The sequence below is a fragment of the Podarcis tiliguerta genome, assembly GCF_965153285.1.
Source record: "Podarcis tiliguerta genome assembly, chromosome: 4".
Lineage (NCBI taxonomy): Eukaryota > Metazoa > Chordata > Lepidosauria > Squamata > Lacertidae > Podarcis > Podarcis tiliguerta.
The window spans coordinates 94,663,411-94,684,384 of record NC_139537.1 but is presented as its reverse complement, the minus strand read 5'-3'; positions in this window follow the sequence as shown (position 1 = coordinate 94,684,384).

The following is a 20,974-nucleotide window of genomic DNA, read 5'->3' as shown; positions in this document are numbered from 1 at the left end:
TACACGGTGATCTGCCAGCATTTCTGGAGTGAACAGCTCAGAAACAGAGAAGTTCACCTGTAACTGGGGATCTGCATGGCGCACCCTCAAGAGTTCTGGAACAGCCAAAGTCAAATTGTGCCTTGTCTAACAAAAATGTGGCTAAAAATGGCCTACTTAGCAGAGGATTTGAAAGACAGGTGATGCAACAGCAAGCTTTAAAAAGGTATCCAAGGAGGAACCAGGAAATTATAGGCCTTTTGGTCTGGTGTCTGTCTGGGTGGAAAGCATGACTAAATCTAGAATTATTAAGCGTATAATAGAACAAGCTTTGCTGAAGAAAAATCAGCAGGGCTTCAGCCTTTTATAATTCTTCCATAGTGTCCACAAACATCTAGATGAGGTGATATGGTACCCAATTATATACTTGGGACTGCCAACAAGGATTTGACAAATTCCATGGCTAAGCAGATCACTAACAAGTAAAAAATTGGAAGCAGAGGATCTGAATGGAAAGTTTTCACAACGAAGAGAAGCAAGCGAGATCTGAAATGGGATCAGTGCTTTTTAACCCATTCATAAATGATCAGGCTCCAGGGATAAGGGGTACCAGATGTCACAATGTTGTTCAGGATGGCAAAAACCTAAGCGTTATATGAAGAATCTCAGAAAAAGATCTTCCTAGATGGGTGGATGGACAACAAAATGTCAAATTGCATTCAAGGCCAATAAATGATGTAAAGGAGCAACAAATCCCAGTTTTGCATATAAATTAACAGAGTCCGAGCTGGGAGTGACGAACCTAGGAAGAAATCTTGGGGATGTGTTCAAGGAAATCTTGAAGGCTGTGTGTGGTGGGCTGCAGTGAGAAATATTATAAAATCTACACATGCATGCAAGAACACTGATATAGTTACATTTGGAACATTGTGTTTCATTCCGATTGCCCAATCTTAAAAAAGAAAAAGCAAATAATCTCCAATCATCCTGAGGTCATTGAGGTTTATTTCCAACACATTTGTTCAATACCAGTATAGGGTGAAGAAAAGGATGACAGTGGTGGATATAATAATAGAAATATTTTCAGAATCTGTGCTTCCAAGGGTTAAGAACAGTACACAGAGGCTGGGAGTGAAAATGGAGGTTTCGTGTGCTAAGTCAACCGATGGCTCTCTGGCTGCAGTATGAGTTCAGGTCCATGTGATTGCTGCAAGTTTCTCTCAAACACTTGGAATGTATTAACAAGATAACTTGACTTTCAAAGAATGGGCAAGGGTTTGCTAAATAAGATACACTGAAAAAAAGCAAAGCTGTTGAGCCACTTCTTAGCTATTGCAGGAAAGAAAGCAGCGACGCGCTTGAAGTAAAAACTTAGTATTATTAGGGACCCTGCGCTTATCTCAGCCGGGTCTCAGCTCTTAGCAGATAAAGACTAACTAATCGTGATCAGAGCATTTCTGCCAGCCTAGCAACCCATTCAACAGCTTCTTATTATGCCTATAAATCACTAGACGATAAGGAGAGTTGCACTCATAAGGTCTGGCTGAAAAAGAATCAATAGACGTTACTATTATGAGCTCAATTTACAATGGAAATCAGTGAGGCCTGTATGGAAATAAATCAAACAGTAAGGATGAATAGGCTGTAATTTTTCTGATTAACAAATGTTTTGCTTGTCATGAGGTCTTAAGAGCTGCTCTTAGCTTTTTAAAGGTCCAAAACAGGTTTCAGAAAAGTATATATTTACACTGGGGAGCTGAACACACATGCGCACACACCTATCGCTATTAGCATTCGAAGGCATACATGCACACAAAATGGGATATTGTCTTGAAATGCCTTTTGTGCGGGGCCATTTAGAGCAGGCATGCCCACAAAATAGCCAGGGGGGAAAAACAACCTGGAAGAAACCTCAAAAGGTTGCTATAGAAATGTATCCAAAACAACAAATTATACATCCCACTTCCCTGCTGAAATCAAAAATATAGAAGTAGCATTTTGCTGCTTGAAGCCAGTAAGATTCTACAAACAAACGCCATGGCTGCAGTCCAAAGCAAACGTAGGGCAAATTCAAATGGCGAAGCTTTTCCTGGGCCGTACCACTTGGTGCTGTGGAAGGGGAATTGCATGTTTTAATGTTCTCCACGAAGAAGAAACCTTTCACACGGGAAACTCACTTGTCAGGGAGAAGCAATCTGCTTAGCCTCCTTCCTGATATGCTTCTTGCCTACACGCAATCTTCTTCTTGGAGGAACTATAACAACTCTGCAGTCTCCTAGCTGCAGCCCAAGATGGAACAGCCCAATAAAATATCTACCACTTGATTCTAGTGAGTGTGTAGATTGGCCCTTGCTTGGACAAAACAGCCCTTGGAAATGGCTGCAAACTGATTCACCAGCAAGGAGAAAGGGGAGAGAAATGCAAATATTTGAAAATGAGCAAGGCTGCCTCTTTTATTCCTCAGAAATGCCATAACCAAGGATAGGTAACGCAGACCTGGCGGGCAAATCATTCTTTACAGATAAAATGAATGACTAATTCACAAGTGTATGCTAAGAAGTGTGCTATATCCTGAAATGATACAATTGCTGTAGATTTACTGGCAAATGTCAACATGTTAGCACATAACTGTTTGCACAGTTGCACTATCAGTGAAGTGTTTCCTCTATGGTTGACCCTTAGAGAAGAATTGCGAAGCCTAGTGGATTTCCTGCAATTTGGATCCTTGCTTGCTTGCTCTCCCCCAGTGCAAGGTCGCTATCATGTCTAAAAGCAGACCAACGCAATACTGGTTAATTGTACCATTTTCTTCCATTTCCAAATGGCTCTGCAAACTCTGCAAAAAGGAGAGCATATCCTTTATTACATCAGCAATGTGTTCCATAATAAAGTTCAAAATTGGTTGTTTGCTTTTATCTTGGTCATTAGAGAGCCAACGCTGACCTTCTGAAAACTGCGTGCTTTTTCCTTTCAAATATCATCCATCTATCTAAGCACAAAGCAATGGGACATTTTGACGTTCCCAATTTTTCATCATCAACAACACCCATATGCAGATACTCGTAATGTTAAAATGTCAATGCTGTGGGCCATTCAAAATAAGGAAAGCTACATTTTCACTCAAATATATATGGCAAGGCTGGGCCAAGACAACCTGTCGTCCTACATGGCTGTCATCCCAGAGACTCAACCCAGGGTCCCAAAATGTTACAGAGAACACTATGGCAGAAAACGCTAGGGCATGAATTTTAGTTCACACACAGCCAAATGCACTTAAAGAACTATAGGCACACCTTAGCATTCTGTGGGATATAGCAAGGGATTCTGGGATGCTCCTCAGATCGCATGTTGCCTCATTGCTGCCCTCAAATAAATTGCTTGTGTGGTCATGCTGGCAACACAAATGTTGGCATTTTCTCAGCCTGTGTGTTCAACCAGTAAATGGTATGAGTACAAATGCCAATTCTGTTGCTGTTATGCTATCCAACCTTTCAAGTGCTGAGATAGCTCAGAGGCATCCTTTGGTCAGTTTCCTCTGTCTTGGTCTATGGCTGGCCATTTTTAAGGGCCAAACTTTCTTTCTCTCTACCACAAACTTGACATGAGCCAACAGTGTGACGAGGCAGCTAAAAAAGCCAATGCAATTCTGGGCTGCATCAATAGGAGTATAGGAGTATAGGAGTATAGCGTCTAGATCAAGGGAAGTAATAGAACTGTATTCTGCTCTGGTCAGACCTCACCTGGAGTACTGTGTCCAGTTCTGGGCACCACAGTTCAAGAAGGACACTGACAAACTGGAATGTGTCCAGAGGAGGGCAACCAAAATGGTCAAAGGCCTGGAAACGATGCCTTATGAGGAACGGCTAAGGGAGCTGGGCATGTTTAGCCTGGAGAAGAGGAGGTTAAGGGGTGATATGATAGCCATGTTCAAATATATAAAAGGATGTCACATAGAGGAGGGAGAAAGGTTGTTTTCTGCTGCTCCAGAGAAGCGGACACGGAGCAATGGATCCAAACTACAAGAAAGAAGATTCCACCTAAACATTAGGAAGAACCTCCTGACAGTAAGAGCTGTTCAACAGTGGAATTTGCTGCCAAGGAGTGTGGTGGAGTCTCCTTCTTTGGAGGTCTTTAAGCAGAGGCTTGACAACCATATGTCAGGAGTGCTCTGATGGTGTTTCCTGCTTGGCAGGGGGTTGGACTCGATGGCCCTTGTGGTCTCTTCCAACTCTATGATTCTATGATTCTATGATCCTGGCAAAAGTCAACTCTCTCAAGCTGGCATTGGTGCCAAATAGAAGGTTCCCTTGAAATGCAAATAACGCCTTCAAAGGTGTGTTTTTTATTGGGACCATGGCAGGGAGAAAAGGGGATTAGCTCCCTGCCCCATTCCCCAGTCCAGAGATTGCACAGGCTTCCCTGTGGCTACTATTTACATTATAAAAACCTGGAGGTTGATTGCATTCATGCAATTAACTGTAATGTGTACTTTGGTCCTTTGTCTTTATGTGCCGCCGAAACATCCAGTTACAAGAACTGAAGAAATTAAGTTTCTGTTTAGGTTTCTTTGCAAGATCTGTCTGCGAGATATAATGGCTCCTTTGGGAACTTGAAACTTGCACTCGGCATTGTAATGGTGACTTCAGAATAAAAAGCTGTGACAGATCTAATCCTCCAATGTTTGGATGAACAGACCGGTCCGGCAACCACTCTACACCATTGGGGTAGTGTTGCTCAGCTGCTGCTGTTCTGCCGTGCGTTTTGCGTAGATTAAAAAGCTCACACACATCTGTCAATGGGCCACGCTGAGGACAAGTTTGCAACGCTCACAGTATGCATTAAGTAATGGGTGACACTGGTGGAATGAAACTTCATCTGATTTGTCCCCCCTTTTCTGAAGGCGAAGAGGGGAAAACAGGTCACACTATGTTGGAGCTGCAGGGGCACACGGACTGGAGCTACCCCTCCACCCCTGACTTTGCAGCATTCAGGGGCAAGATCTGAAAGGAGTTTGCAAATACAGTGGTACCTCGGGTTAAGAACTTAATTCATTCTGGAGGTCTGTTCTTAACCTGAAACTGTTCTTAACCTGAAGCACCACTTTAGGGGGCCTCCTGCTGCTGCCGCTGTGCCGCCGCCACATGATTTCTGTTCTCATCCTGAAGCAAAGTTCTTAACCCAAGGTACTATTTCTGGGTTAGCGGAGTCTGTAACCTGAAGCGTCTGTAACCTGAAGCGTCTGTAACCCGAGGTACCAGTGTATGTTTTCTTGAACACACTTAATAGCTTCCTTAAGATCAAGAATCACAATTGCACAGGGACCCCTGGATTCAGACCATACTGCTGAAGTTCAGAGGGTAGAGAGGGTGGTTCGACTTTTGCAATGCCTGAAAAGGGCCAAAGATTGCTCAGAGATATGTGTACTGCCAGTGACACATCCAACTTCACAAGTGCATCATCTATTCACTGCCCCACTGTGGGTACAAGCTTTCCCACTGAGTATACAGAGTGGGTGGAACAAACCATAAAGTAGGTCATTAAAGGAGAGGAGCAAACAGATTTGGCAAAAGGACTGGATATTGGCTGGAATGAGATTATGGCGTCAAATTGCACCATTGTTGAACAGTAACATAAAATTTTACTTAAAACACCTAGGCTCCTAATTACAATCTCTCTTGTTCATTAATCTAGAAAATGTCGGCACAACACGGACATATTTTAGTCCTGTACATGCATTATTCACTTGTAAGGGATAAGTGTGCATCGAGGAGCGGACCTGAACTGCTCTTTCCCCCCACAAAAGTGTCTTGCTTCTGGACGCGTGAAAACAAAGCCTATGCCCTGCTTGTAAGTAGGGGCTTTGGGTGATCGAGACACCCACACAATCGGGGGCCCAGCAGGAATTTCCTCATTGGGGTCTATTCTCACTAAGTGTGCATAGCACACAGTTGTGGGGAAACAGAGGGCACACTTAAAGGGGTTTAACACACCTCTCCTCTTTCCACACATGCACCGATGTCTTACAGGTGCCCCCATGAACTCTTTGGAGGACTGGTAACATATTAATGTGATCATAACATGTGACGAGAGCTTTTGTTTTTAAGCCACATTTATAAAACAGGATGAGCAAGGCATACCCTCTGAATTGTGAAATTTCACAGGCCATTCCCTACTGCATCTGCTAAATAATGAGGCTGAATGGTGTTCGCTGGGAAATTAAACTGTATCTGTTTCTTTAGCGCATATAGCAAAGCAGACATTTAAAAACCACCTAGTGCTGCTAAAGCAAATACCACATGCTTTAAAATTATCTCGAGCAAAATGGCGGCATGGAGGCAAAGAGAGTTCACCTCCAAGTCAGAGGCTCATGTTTGAAATTGCATACAGTTTCTTTTTAAAAAGTTTTTGCTTACTTAGTAATGATTAATACTGAACTTTAGGAAAGGTCTGGACTGAAAGAGCAAGCTCACCTGTTCAAATCCAGCTTTGTATTCCCCTTGTGGTAATGTATTCAGTGCCTGTCAAGCATCAGAGTATATATCAAGATATACACGTTCTACATTTTGCCACAGGAAGTCTATTTTCTTTCTGTGCACTGCTACAAAGGTCTCTAATGTTCTTTTGAGGGCTTTTTTTTTTTTTGCCTTGTTTGTTCATTTTTAATCATAAGAGGATATCAAACAAGCATGCTGGTATTTCCACATAGTTTTTCCATATGTTCAGAAGCTTAACATTATGTTTTTGTGTGTGTATGTGTTGGAGTAGGGTGCAATTCTTTCAGGGATGACTGTTACCTTGCCTCCCCAAACAAAGAAAAATAACTTATATCAATTCCCAAGTGACCCTAACACATTTTCATCAAGATGTGGTAAAGAAAGGGAGGAAGGGAGATTCACGCACAGTTTCATTGCTACGGCAAAAAAATTATGAGTCTCCATACATTTTCCACTTAAATGAAATTGTTTTGTTACTTCATGCACACTCTAGAATAGGAAGGAGGCAAATTAACTTCAAGTCTCATAATTTGGAATCCTCTCAAAACCTGTGCCAAAGTTTTGCAGCACGCTAACCCTGAATTTTGCAGTGCCCCACAATTTGAGCAATTGATACATCACACATGGGGTTCGTCCTTAGCATTAACTATGAACCCCAAAATTTGGAATCCCCTCCAAAACTGTTGCTGTTGTTTTGTAGCACTTTGCAACCCTTCATTTTGCGGTGCCTCGCAATCTGAGTAATCGCAAGCAAAGCACCAGGACTGAACGCTGGCGGTTTCAGACAATTGCCAGGAAAGTGTGCATTCACCTCACCAACAGGCAACTGCAGTGTAATTTCAGACACTGATTAGAGTACAAACAAGAAAAGAGTGGCTGCTTGGCAATGCTCTTCCTAATGCTTGCCTAGACCTTTTGTTTCCTCTGTTTACCAACACAGTCCCAGAGTCAACAGAAACATGACCCGTCATTAACGTGTCTCCGACTGGCTGCCATTAAGAGAGAGCTAATGGACATGGAGGATAACCAGTGGAAATACTGAATTCTTCTCCAAGATATTTACACAAAGCGAAAGTTTATGGATATTTAGATATCAAACTGGAGGCGTTTAGGGGAGTGAAGAAAGAAATCCCACTGCAATGATTGCAGGTAGCTGTTGCAGAGTATGGCAGCTTGCATCTTTTGTGCAACTATATTGTGAGACCAAGTAAATAAAAATAAAAATGCAGGAACAAAGAGCCTGGAAGCAAAGCGCTAACTTCATTCACTGGCATTCTGTTCAGAGGCATTTCTACAGATCTGTAACACGATCTCCTGAATGCCGTGAGGGTACATTTAGTAGCTCAGATCCATTACCTATTGATAACTTACATGCCTTTCAAAAAGCAAAGGCAGCTGGTTTGGCGCACAAGCAAAATTCAGACATCCACATTAGGGCGATGCCTTTCTTTGGCTAACCAAAACGTCACAAAATGGTGTGTAAGCTTTTGAGTTCTCCAGAAATCATCAGGCTAGATGGTAAACAAAGCAAAAGTATTTTAAAAGGTGCGTGTGCGCCCACACAGTTTTGTAGTATTTGGGTTGGCCAAAGAAAGACATTGCCCTTATCTGTGCTCTCTTAGAGATTGACTGGGAATGGGAACGATCATGGTTGCTTTGAAAGATGCAAGGCTGCAGGGAAGACTGATTTTGGTTCAACTAGGGATGCTACGTAAATGTAATTTTATTCTTTAAATTTCTACTTAGGTATTTAGTGAAAGCACTGGGGCTCAGTCTACGCTGACTGACAGTAGCTCTCTAAGGCTTCAGACAATTGATATTCCCAGCCCTTCATAAAGTTGGAGGTGCAACAGTAGGCATCATTCAGTTTGGAACTTAAGGGTTAGTTCTGTTATCGGTAAGTTAGCTAACTGAGAGGGTGCTGGAGGAAGAGATGTAGCCTAGCAACCAGGCGGGGTAGCATGATCTCTAGGAAGGTAACATGTGCCTTGATTGGCTGGGCAGTTCTGAGGGAGTTTTTCTTTCTGTATGCTTGGTTGAATGCCTCCATACTAGGGATGGAATAATCTGTCTGTTTTGGTTCTCTCTGTTTCTCATTTTTCCAATATTAAAATTAAATCCAGTTCTTTACATTTATGCAGAAATTTGTAGTGTGTTTTGGCATTATTATTCACCATTTTAGTGCAATTTTCTCCTAATAAAAACTTTTTTATGCACAGTTTTGACTAATGCACATCTTTTTGCAACCGATATGTATGTTATTTTCAATATATATATATATATATATATATATATATATATATATATATATATATAAAATGCACACTTTCCCCCTATATATGCATTTTCATTGGTTGGAAAAATTAATCATAAAATTAGGATGAGTATGAATTTCAAAGAAGCTTTCGTTCTCATATTGTATTGGAAAGTGTGAATTTGATAAATTCACCTCTAAATGTGAACTGAACTGCATTTTTCTCTGAATGGTACTTCCTGCTTTGAACAAGACCTTAGGTAAGAAAGGCAAAACCTCTCTCATCTTTTCTCCTCAAATAATAACAACCTGTTTTCAGTTTCCTTATTAAAGTGTTATCACTTTTGTCCCTGAATCCCATCTGCATTATTTGAGTGACTTTGCTAAAACATAATTCATCTAAACCATGGCTGTGACTGTCACTGTTCAGGTGACTGCCTATTACATGACTACAGTAGAATATTGTCAAATATTTCACAAACCATATATGACAGTTGGCCCGTCCTTTTAATTGTATCATAGGATCATTCTGAAGCAATGATAGGTCTATCATTGCTCCCCAGCACTAAAGCAGATGGTCACGTATCTAAATAAGCCTCCATTTAGCAAAGCACACTACTGCCTTGTAACACCTTTCAAAGGATTTTGACCCTCTCTACTAAAACACGAGACCTATTTTATTTTTATTTTTTTATTTAAAGTTTTTTATTTATACAACAAGAAAGACAAACAAACAAAAAACACAAATACCAAATTATACACAAATTACAAAAATAACCATAGACACATAATATTCTTAGCAAACAATAAAACATCTATTGGTCTTAACACTAAAGACCCAACCTCCCGCCTATTCCATACTTCAAATTCATATTACTTATTGCCAATACACATTTTTTTTAATAATTAAACTTATTCTCATTAAATCTAATTTCTTATATCTACCTTACAACTATTACTGAAGTTCCTCGAATGCTGCAACGGAATTTAAACTACTATATTTATTTTTCAGATATTCTTTGAAAACCTCTCATTTAGAAACAAATTCCTGTTTTGATTTATTCTTTATTTTTTCTGATAAACCATCTAATTCAGCATATTCTGTCAGCTTTTGGATCCAATCTTGAATAGAGGGGATTTCATTACTCTTCCATTTTGCTGCGATCAAAACTCTTGCTGCCGCCGTGGCATATAAAAAGATACCCTTCCTCTTTTGTGGAATATCCAAATCTGTTATTCCCAGGAGGTAGGCCTCTGTTTTTTTATTGAAAGAGATCTTTAGCATTTTCTTCTGTTGGCTATATGCTGAAATCTCATGCTGGCATCTCTGAAGCAACTGCCACCAGCGCAACACCAACAAAAGCCCAGATGCACAGAAGCAACCACCCTACAAGCAGATATCAGTTTGGTACAGTGGTACCTCGGTTCTTGAACGTAATCTGTTCTGGAAGCCCATTCAGCTTCTGAAACATTCGAAAACCGAGGCATGGCTTCCCATTGGTTGCAAGAGCTTCTTGCACTCAGTGGAAGCTGTGTCGCACGTTTGGGTTCCGAAAAACGAAAATGGAAGCATTTACTTCCGGGTTTTCGGCGTTCAAGAACCGAAACGTACGACAACGGAGATGCCTGGGAATCAAGGTACCACGGTGCTACTATCAAATCTACTGCTGTGAGAAGGAGAGTTTTTTTTGCAAGACCTGATGAAGTGCTCTGAAAAGCTTCTAGACTTAGGAGTCATTGAGTCGACAGCCTATACACTAGAGGAGAGGGTCTTACTCAGGGCCGAGTTGAGATGGCTATAAATTGAGGCCCACCAGTTGCAAAATGGTGGTTCAGGGGCTGAGCGAGTCTCAAAATAGTGGCAGATTGAGATAGTGTAAGGCATAATCAGTTAGCAATGGCTGTCATCACTTTCTATTGATATCCAATGCATCTTTGGAAATTGCTAAAAAAAAAAATGCCACAGCACTTTCCTTGTGGCAAGCGCCGTAGCTCAGCTTTCCTGAAGCTAAGTACAGACTTTTATTTGCTGTGGAGATATTGTGACTCAGCCTCATCATTCTAGGCCGCATTTGATGATGCAATTGCTCTAAATGGAGAAGGCTTTTCGTTCTACATTTTCCCCTTTTTCTCCCCAAATGCCTCTCAAAGTATTTTTACTCATCCCCTGTAATTTCTTCCCCCACTTTATTGCGATTGTTTGTTTGTTTCGTTTGTTTTATTTATTAATTTATTAATAAATTAATTTATTAATTTATTAATTTATTTCTACCTCACCCTGCCAGGGTTCCCCCTGCCACTCTGGGCAGCTTCCAATCAAATACTAAAAATAAATTAAAACATCAGTCTACGCAACTGCCATCTCCCCTCCTCAGCACCCCCGGAATTCACTTCTTTCCTTCTTTAACAGCTTTCTGCTCCTACCCTTTCTTTTCCATGCTCAGTTTAATGATTTATTCTTAATGTAATACATCTTAACTGCTTATCTTACCAATCCTCCAAACGCCTCCTCTAGCCCTTTCCCCTCAGAGAAGAGGCCCTTCCCTTCATCCTCCCGCCGCCAACACCCCCTGCCCCAAAGTTCTCTCTCTCCTGGCCACCTTTACTCTGGATGTCAGGAGTTGCTGGCCTTAGCTGGACCAAAAAGCTATGGCATGAGTAGCAGGCTGGTCAGACAAAGGAGGAGGAGTTACTGGGCCCCCCTAAAAGTGTTGGAAATCAAGCCTTTATCAGGAGAAACTGGCAACTCTCCCAGGCACCCAGCTTGGTCTCCTGTTGACCTCCCTGTCTGCTTTCCCGGCAGGATCCAGGCAGAGCTCGCGATAGGCGATCCTTCTCAGCGAGAGAAGAACACCCCCCCTCTTTCCTGCCCCCCGGCAGGGGAAAGAGATAGACAAAAACGTATTTACATGCCTTTATTTCTGTCTTTGCAGCGTTACAAAAAACATGACTGCTCTCTTCAAACTCCAGCAGTCGAAAGAGCAAACACTTCCTGTACAGCTCATATTACACTCTGAGCTAATTCCAGTGTCCTCTGTTTCCCACGGACAGTTCCAACATCATGTGATGTTGTTTTCAAGCAAGCAGCTCGCTGCAGCATTGTTTCTATATCGTAACAAAAAGTAGTGGGATGCTCATTGTTTGAGGACACTTGGCATGATTCTCCCTGTTCTTTGCTACTGTTCCAGTAATGCATTAAACATATGACTGCTTGGGGGATCATGCTATGACCAGTCCAATGCCACCCCTAATGTAAACAAGAAAATCCATGCTAATCTTAAATTTTAACCAGTAACTGCTGTTCAACGCATGCGACAAAACCACATGGTGCTGCTTTCCCTGGATTATGCCACTGCTGATGGGGAAATCTCATATTTGACTACTTCCCCACAAAGGGGTGGGGGCAGGCAGGGAGAAACCTTCCTGAATTGCAGGAGACCAGGAAAGGAGAAAGGCTTCTAACCCTAACCGCTTCCCTGTGGTGCAAAACGTATGGGAATCATCATTCTTTGGGCAGGGGGCATAGGAATCTGATACCCCCCTCCTTTCACCTTTAGTCTGCTGTGGTAAAAGCTCTATTAGGTGATTCTTCTGCATGTGTGTTCTGATCCCCTAGCCTACCTGTTCAAAAGCCGAGGGCCGATTAGCATCTGCAAAGTCCAAGATCCAAAGTCGAAGGCCAAAGGTCAGGAAATGAAGTCCAGGGTCAATCCAAGTCAAAGGCAGGATGCAGTCCAGCATCACGCCCAAAGTAAAAACCCATGAAGGTCCAAGGAGAATCCTAGATGAGGTCCCTCAATGTGGGCAGTTGAGCAGACGCAGCACCTCAGTTCTGGGTTTTTTTTTTTTACCCAACATTAGATAATATTTATTAAATATTTTATAGTTATAGAAAGACAATAAAGAAAAACAATACATAAATTCAACAAACAGTACATCGACAATAAAAGATATAATACAACAATACAACAAAAACAAAACAAAAACATTTAAACACACATCCAAATTTCATATCTATATCTTTCATTCGCTTATTTCCTCGACTTCCTCGCACCTCCCTTTTTTGTATTCTAGTTCAAATTTGCTAATTCAACAAATCCTTTCCCTCTTCTTCAATTTTTATTCTATAATTTATCCTAACATAATTTAATTTTAAATTTTCCACTTTAATACATTAACAATTAATGTTCATATAGTTCTTGATAACCCTTCTGCTAAAGCCATATAACTTCATTCCAATATTCTTCTAACATTCATTAATTTTGCAATATTTCTGTAAATATACTTTAAATTTTTTCCAATCTTCCTCCATCGACTCTTCTCCCTGGTCTCGGATTCTGCCAGTCATTTCCACCATTTCCATATAGTCCATCAGTTTCATCTGCCATTCTTCTCGGGTGGGTAGCTCTTGTGTCTTCCAATACTTTGCGATGAGTATCCTTGCTGCTGTTGTAGCGTACATAAAAAATATTCTATCTTTCTTTAACACCAATTGGCCGACCATGCCCAGGAGAAAGGCCTCTGGTTTCTTCAGAAAGGTATATTTAAATACCTTTTTCATTTCATTATATATCATTTCCCAGAAGGTCTTAATCCTTGGGCACGTCCACCAAAGGTGAAAGAAGGTACCTTCCGTTTCTTTACATTTCCAGCATTTATTGTCGGGCAGATGATAAATTTTCGCAAGCTTGACTGGTGTTAAGTATCACCTATAAATCATTTTCATTAAATTCTCCTTTAAGGCATTACATGCCGTAAATTTAATACCAGTGGTCCATAACTGTTCCCAGTCATCCATCATAATGTTATGTCCGACATCTTGTGCCCATTTAATCATAGCAGATTTCACCGTTTCATCGTAAGTATTCCATTTCAGAGCACCTCAGTTCTGTTGCCTTCTGATACTGTGCCTGCTGGATGCAGCCCCTGGTCTTGATGAGGCATGTGACCTCCACCTGCTCTTAGTTTGCCCCAGCTGCGGAACATCATGCCTCCTTCCCCACCTGGCCAGCTAGTGAACTGGGCTGCCTCTGCTTCCTCTTCCCTACATCTCAGGACCTGCTGTGTTTGTGGGGACGAGCCCCCCTCTGACTTGTGAGGAGACCAGCTGCTTGGCTTCCTGTGCATTGTCCCCTTGTCATCCTCTGTCACCCCATGAGTACTATCTACACCAACCTCTCCTTCCCTCCCTCTGCTTGCCCCCGTGTGACCCTGTATCCTTCACTGGGCTCCTCTTCCTCCTTCATGACAATGTGGAAGACAATAAAAAGGGCATAAACTCCAGATAATGTATATTTTAACATTTGCTGGATCCACCTGTGGCTCTGAGATGCTGTCAGCACGTAACAGCAGCCACAGCCCGGAAAACAGCTTCGACTGATAGGCTAAACCAAATAAGGGTTGCCGATGGTTTTCAAACTTCTGCATGTGAAGACAGGCTCTGGCAGACTGCTTGGATGAGACTAAGGCTGAATTTACACTGATCTAAAAAAACACTGGGGAAATGCCTTTTTTAAAAAAGAAAAAAAAGTAGTAAATTATACAGTGGTACCTCGAGTTACAAACGCTTCAGGTTACAAACTCTGCTAACCTGGAAGAGTTACCTCGAGTTGAGAACTTTGCCCCAGGATGAGAACGGAAATTGTGTGCCAGTGGCGCAGCGGCAGCAAGAGGCCCCATTAGTGAAAGCACGCCTCTAGTTAAGAACAGTTTCAGGTTAAGTTCAGACCTCCGGAACGAATTAAGATCATAACTAGAGTTAACACTGTATATGGAATTTGCCATTAGCTCATCAGCGCCATCTAGTCTCACATTTGTATAATACACTGAAAACACACTTAAAACGTTATATTTGCAGCTGTATAGCTGAGTCCCAATAGTGGGTTCAATGGTCAAGAAGGCAGTTTCTGCACATCCTGTTAAGGGAAGTGAGAGGCAGATGGGACTTGTGAACCTGGGAATGTGGCCCATCTAGGAGAAAGAAAACTCTGATGTATTGCAGGATATCTTCGGGAGAAGAAAACGCTAAGGAGTAAACCCTACACAAATCCAGAGTGGAGTCCCTAAGATGGTTGGATGGCGTCTTGTACGCCTCCCTCTGGCATCTCCTGCAGCCAAGCACGTGCCAAATGTCTTGTTCTGCTTTCCTTTGGACCACATCAGTGATGCTGAGAGAGAGGTCTTGTTCCCTGGGCAGCCCAACACCTCCATACACACCGCCTTAGCTTCCACACAGGGGAAGTCACTTTGGGGCTTCTAATGCAGCGGTTTGACCTCACCCCCAGAGGTGCACTTGCACTCCATTGTCTCGCAACAACAACTAGATCCAGGAATTTAGAGGAGTCTGGCACCCATGAACTTAAAACATTATATTCTCCTGGCTGTTTGTGTGTCTGTGTTTTAAGCCTCGGGCCTCTCGCCTATTATTTCAGAGGCTCCCAAAGACACAATAAGAAGGCCCCCCTTTTGCTGTAAATGTGCGTGCAAGCAACTTCCAGCAACAGACTGTAAGCGATGAGCACCATTAAGTGAATTTCAAAGCAGGTGCTGCAGAGCAAAGTGGACAAAACAAAACACGGGATGGTTGAGGGCGGGATGCTAATAAGGAGCATATCCACAAACTTTGTTCCTATTAAATAGCCCTCAAATATAAACACTCCTCAGCTGGTGTTGACGGGTCTAAACCTAAATTTAGGTTGGGTGACTCGTTATATATTTTCAATGGCACCATGCCCATCGTGAGTCTATGAATGGCTATGGGATGGGTGGAAGTCTGGGAGCGCTTACCACAGTGTTGCCACATATGTGAGATATGAATCAAGGACCCTGTAAAAAGTGCAAGACTTGTTGCCTGCTTGTTTGAGAAATAAACTCGGCGCAGAACTGAATTTGATGCCAGATGTTTTGGAGATGGTCGTAAAGTAGCTGTTCCTAATACTGCATTTCTTGAGACTCTGCTCTTCCCACTGTGTGCTATAGCAGCCTTGCAATAGCTGCCTTGCCTTGCCTTCTGAGGCAAGATGCATAAAGTAAACCGATGAAACAGTTCACCTTTCTACATTTTTATAATATACACTGAGCCTAAGAGGATATTTGCTGGATTGTGCCACAGGTACTTCCAGCGGATCTCCAGTTTCCAGCACTGGCTACGATGCTTCTAGGGAACTTATAAACAGGGCATGGAGGCAAACAGCTCTCCTCTGATGTTTAATATCGCTCCCTGCACCCCCACAAGCAACAAGGGCTTAGAGACATATTGCACCTGTATCTGAAATTGAGCTACAACAACCAATAGGCAATGGTAGACTCACCCTCCACTAATTTGTCTAATTCTCTTTTAAATTCAGCCCCTATTGCCAAATCTGGTGGGAGCAAACTCCCCATGGAATTTGAATCCATGTTTCTGTATCGACACCAGAGTAGTAGGCTCCTAATTTTTCGCACCTTGAATCCCATCATGCTTCATGAAAGCCTCTTAAATATAGGGGTATATATTTCGGCTTCCCCAACTCCCTTCTGTAATTTCCCCTGATTGTTCTCCATAGCCCTATTTTCTCTCTCTCTTTTCTGTTTAAAAACTCGCACAGATATGTATAAAGAATTTCATTTATAAGGAAGTAGACTGAGAAAGAAGAAAATAAGAAAGAAAATGAGTGAGAAAAAAGTATAGGAAAAGTGTTATAATACAATATGTATACAATAAATATAATCAGTTACATTTCCATCCATTACTATATAGATGTGTATAATCTAATTATCCTAACACAAATATATTTATCAATACATTATGTATAAACTCATTCCAAATGTCATGATATTTTTCCAAAGAAAGTCTGCGTCTATAAGCAGTCCATTCATTGTCCTAATATTGTCGTGTTATCAGGTTATTGATTAAGGGGAATCAAATCTCTATTCTTCCAGTTCATTAGTAGGGCTCACAGAATCCATTTTCACTGTCCTGTTGTCAATTTCCATACAATAGGTATATAGTTCAAAACAATATTTCCCTCTGAAAATCTTACATTTTTCTGTAGTATCTTATTCATATAGTCCAGCAACTTCCCCCAAAATTTAGTAACACTGTAGAAGCGTGTGTTGCAAAGAAGCATCATCCAGATTACATCTCCAACAAAAAGCGACATTAGGTAGCCCTTTCTTATAAAAACCTAAGGTAATCCAATAGATTCCGAACAATGTTTTTGGTTGTTTTTTTATGGTCAGATGCAATCCACTTAAGTGGGATCCATGATGCAGTTTTAGATCCCTGCTCGCTACTTGAAAACAATTGCACTGGAACAGGGTTTAGGAATCTGTGGCCCACTAAGGTGATCTTGGGCTGCAGCCCCCAGCAGCAGGGCCAGTGAAGATAGGAGATGAAATCCAGCGACATCTGGGAGGCCATTGCAAGCCAAGAGACCAGAGAGAGATCGGCACCAGGTAGAAGAGGACAGCTGGAGTGTGTGCCATCTCTTTCATAGCCCTGCTGGTGAGATTTCAGAGGCATCAAGTCGACTGCTGGGTAGAAGCAGCATACCAGACCAGTCAGATGCCGGCCTGGCTGAGGAAATTCTAGATTCGTGAGTTAATGAAGTCCACTGTTTCTGCAGCTCTGCTTCGAGTTTGGCTTTGATGGCTATCACCCTATATTTTCAATACACCGGAAATTTGCGGCAAAGCGGCTGGGTGGACAAAGATCTAGGTGTCGCATAAATTACGGACCGTTCAGACCTCCCCGGTGCTGTAATTAGTTCTGATGTGTGCCTCTAAGGTACCCTTGGTATTTCAGAGATTGCTAGCAATTAAATATCAAAATAGACACAGCATTGTAACCTCTCTGAGCTAGATATTGCACAACTAAAAATAAATGCCTACGCCCATTTAAAATGAACACACACACAAAACTAGACAAACTGGCTGTTAAGCTACCTGTGCATTCATGAGAGATTGTGCCTTTATCACGATTGGCATGCAGATCAAAGTTTTTCCAAGAATCATAAATAAAACAAGACATCTGTGGAAATAAGCTATGCAGGCAACAATTTCAAAAGATAGAAGGGCTCGATTGGATTTCTTTTTTCTTTTTTTCTGGGGAAAAAGTTGTTTAAAACAAAGAAACGAAAAATAAATCAGAATGCAAATTCACAAGTGGCGATGAGCGAACTTACTCTAAAGCTCCGGCTGATTTGAAGCGTCTGCAATAGGTCTATTGATGTGAGTTTATGTTGCACAGCTTAGCTTAATGCAAGTGGATTCCAATGACTTTTGACTGAATAACTGTGCTATGTGAATAAGAAATTGTTAGCACAGAGAATGTGAAAATAGGTACAGTGTGTGTGTGTGTGTGTGTGTGTGTGTGAGTGAGTATGTGTGTGTGTGTGTGTGAGAGAGAGAGAGAGAGAGAGAGAGAGAGAGAATGAATCTACATCCTTGTGCAGTTCACAAAACTTTCCAAAATGAGGACCTGCTCCAATATCACCTTAGTCCAGGATATACTTAGAAGGTATACGTAAGCATTTTATTCTAAAGGAATTATATCTGATTTTCTGCCGTGGAAATGTGCGCCGCAAGAGCTCCTCTCACTGACCGTTGGCATCCATTTTTGGCTGAGAACTTCATGGAAACGGCAGACGAGATGTTAAAACTATTCTTGGGCTGTGCTGCTTGGCCTAAGGAGCGCACGGGGCAGGGTGTGGTAGTGTGGCTGAGTGTAAAAAAAACTTCCTGCACATATGAAATGAAGCGTGTCAGCCAGAAGAGTTCCAGCCTAGCTTTCTTCCTGATATTATAGTTTTGTATGTTCATGGAGGGTTGTTGTTTTTTAATCAGTGCGGAGGAGCATTTGGTCATGTGCTTGTCCCCCACTCCTTCCCTGAAAGCTGAAATGGGAACAGTTTTACCAGTTCTCCTGTCGTTTATGTATATAAAAGTATTGCTATTTGCCATCTACATGGGAAATATTAATATTTATTCCCTACCTTTTTGCAATGATTGAATATATGTGTTAGATACTGTAATAAGCAGATTTCCAGGTACTGGGGATATAGAACTAGTTGACTGGAATGCTAAAATTCTCCTCAACTTCCCTTCATTCCTTGTCTCCCTGTATGCTTGAAACTGACTTCTGAATTTTCAGTAGGATTTATTTATACATGCTTGATTCTTGCCCTTGTTGGCTTATGTATTTGTATATTTCAGTGCTGTAAGTCACTCCGAAGACATTTAAAGCACATGACCTACCCCAAATAATCTTGGAAACTGCAGTTAACTTCCCACAGAGCTACAATTCCCAGCACCCTTGACAAATTGCAGTTCCCAGGATCCTCATGTTTAGCCTGGAGAAGAGGAGGTTAAGGGGTGATATGATAGCCATGTTCAAATATATAAAAGGATGTCACATAGAGGAGGGAGAAAGGTTGTTTTCTGCTGCTCCAGAGAAGCGGACACGGAGCAATGGATCCAAACTACAAGAAAGAAGATTCCACCTAAACATTAGGAAGAACTTCCTGACAGTAAGAGTTGTTCAACAGTGGAATTTGCTGCCAAGGAGTGTGGTGGAGTCTCCTTCTTTGGAGGTCTTTAAGCAGAGGCTTGACAACCATATGTCAGGAGTGCTCTGGTGGTGTTTCCTGCTTGGCAGGGGGTTGGACTCGATGGCCCTTGTGGTCTCTTCCAACTCTATGATTCTATGATTCTATGATTCTAAGTCACATGCTTTAAATGTATGATGTGCATACAGCCTGAGACTCACCTGGGGCAAGTGGCAAAATCAGTAAGTAATATAAAGTAGGTTCATATGTGCAGAATAATAACCCTTGATGTGCTGTCAAGAACAAAGGCAACAAAAAGAAACAAGAGAAGGGAAGGAAGAAGGTCGCAGGGAGACTTGGGAGGAAATGTGGAGACTTAGAAGTGCTTGCAACAGACTCCAGTTACCCTTCAAAGTTAAGAACATCAGGTCTTTCTAATGATCATTTACATAGCTTGTTTAATTTATAGCGCAGTTTACAGACATTGTGTTTTTGCTGACATAACAACATAGTCAGGTGCATCATTTTCACATTCCACAAGATAAAATATTGTTGTTGGCATCCATTGGTCTCCAGAGAAAATGGAGTGTGCCTCTGCAGGTGAAGTCAATTGCTGCATTGCATGTCGAGGTCACACAGAATTTTTGTTTAAGGTTTTTGGCATAATTTTGGCCACAACTTTATTAAAATACATAAATGTGAGTGGTAGCTTAGGCATTGGTTCCGACTATCTGTCCCTGTCCAGGGACAGAACTGACTTCCGGATTCCAGCGAAAGCCAGTAAGGGAAAACAATATTGGGGAGAAAATGGAGCTGGGCACCAGATCCTCACCTCTTCCAGGGGCTTGCACAGCCCAAGCCCCACGCCAGGGATTCAGACGAAAGCATGGCAAGCCCCTGGATTCCTTTAATGGAATTCCCTTGCATCAGCAGCATTGGAGGGGCAGGCACAGCCAACCACATCCCCGCCACCAAACAAAAATTAACCAATGCCTAACCGTAACCTTACAAGTTGTGACGATTTGCTATGCAGTAGGCAAAAACCAAATGGCACCAGCCAATCTGCCAAATGAACAAAATTCCTACCAGGCCCCTGCCCACAAAGCAGACGACCCCATGACAGGCAGAGCAAGGTCAAACGCAAAAGCCCTAAATTAGGGAGGATGGGCAGGCGATCCAATGCACCCAGCAAAAGAGATTGAAAAAAGCTGCGTGCCAAGAATATACAGTGGTACCCCACAAGACGAATGCCTCGGAAGACGAAAAACTCGCAAGACGAAAGAGTTTTTCGTTTTCTGAGGTGCTTCGCAAGACGGATTTCCCTAAGGGCTTGCTTCGCTAGACGAAATGGCCCTGCCCCTCGTGTCATGGCGACGCGCACTGCACGCACGCACGCTCGCTTCCCCGCTCCTCTGGTTCCCTCCCACCTTCCTGCTGACGGTTGGTGCCTCGCGCCACTGTCTACCGCCCTCGCGCACTCCCCTCAGAGAGCCGTTGCCGCCAGCGCCTCTCTCTCCCTGGAGTCGCGCTCCTGAGCCCCGCCGCCCTCCAGCAGCCGGGTCACACGGTGGCCACAACGCGCGGGTGAGTCTGAGGTACCGGCTGCGGCAGCTGCCCTGCTTCTCCCTGCCCCTCCCTCCGTTGTCAGTGTTTAAATGCAGTGGTGCTTCGCAAGACGAAAAAACTCGTAGAACGGAAAAACTCGCGGAACGAATTAATTT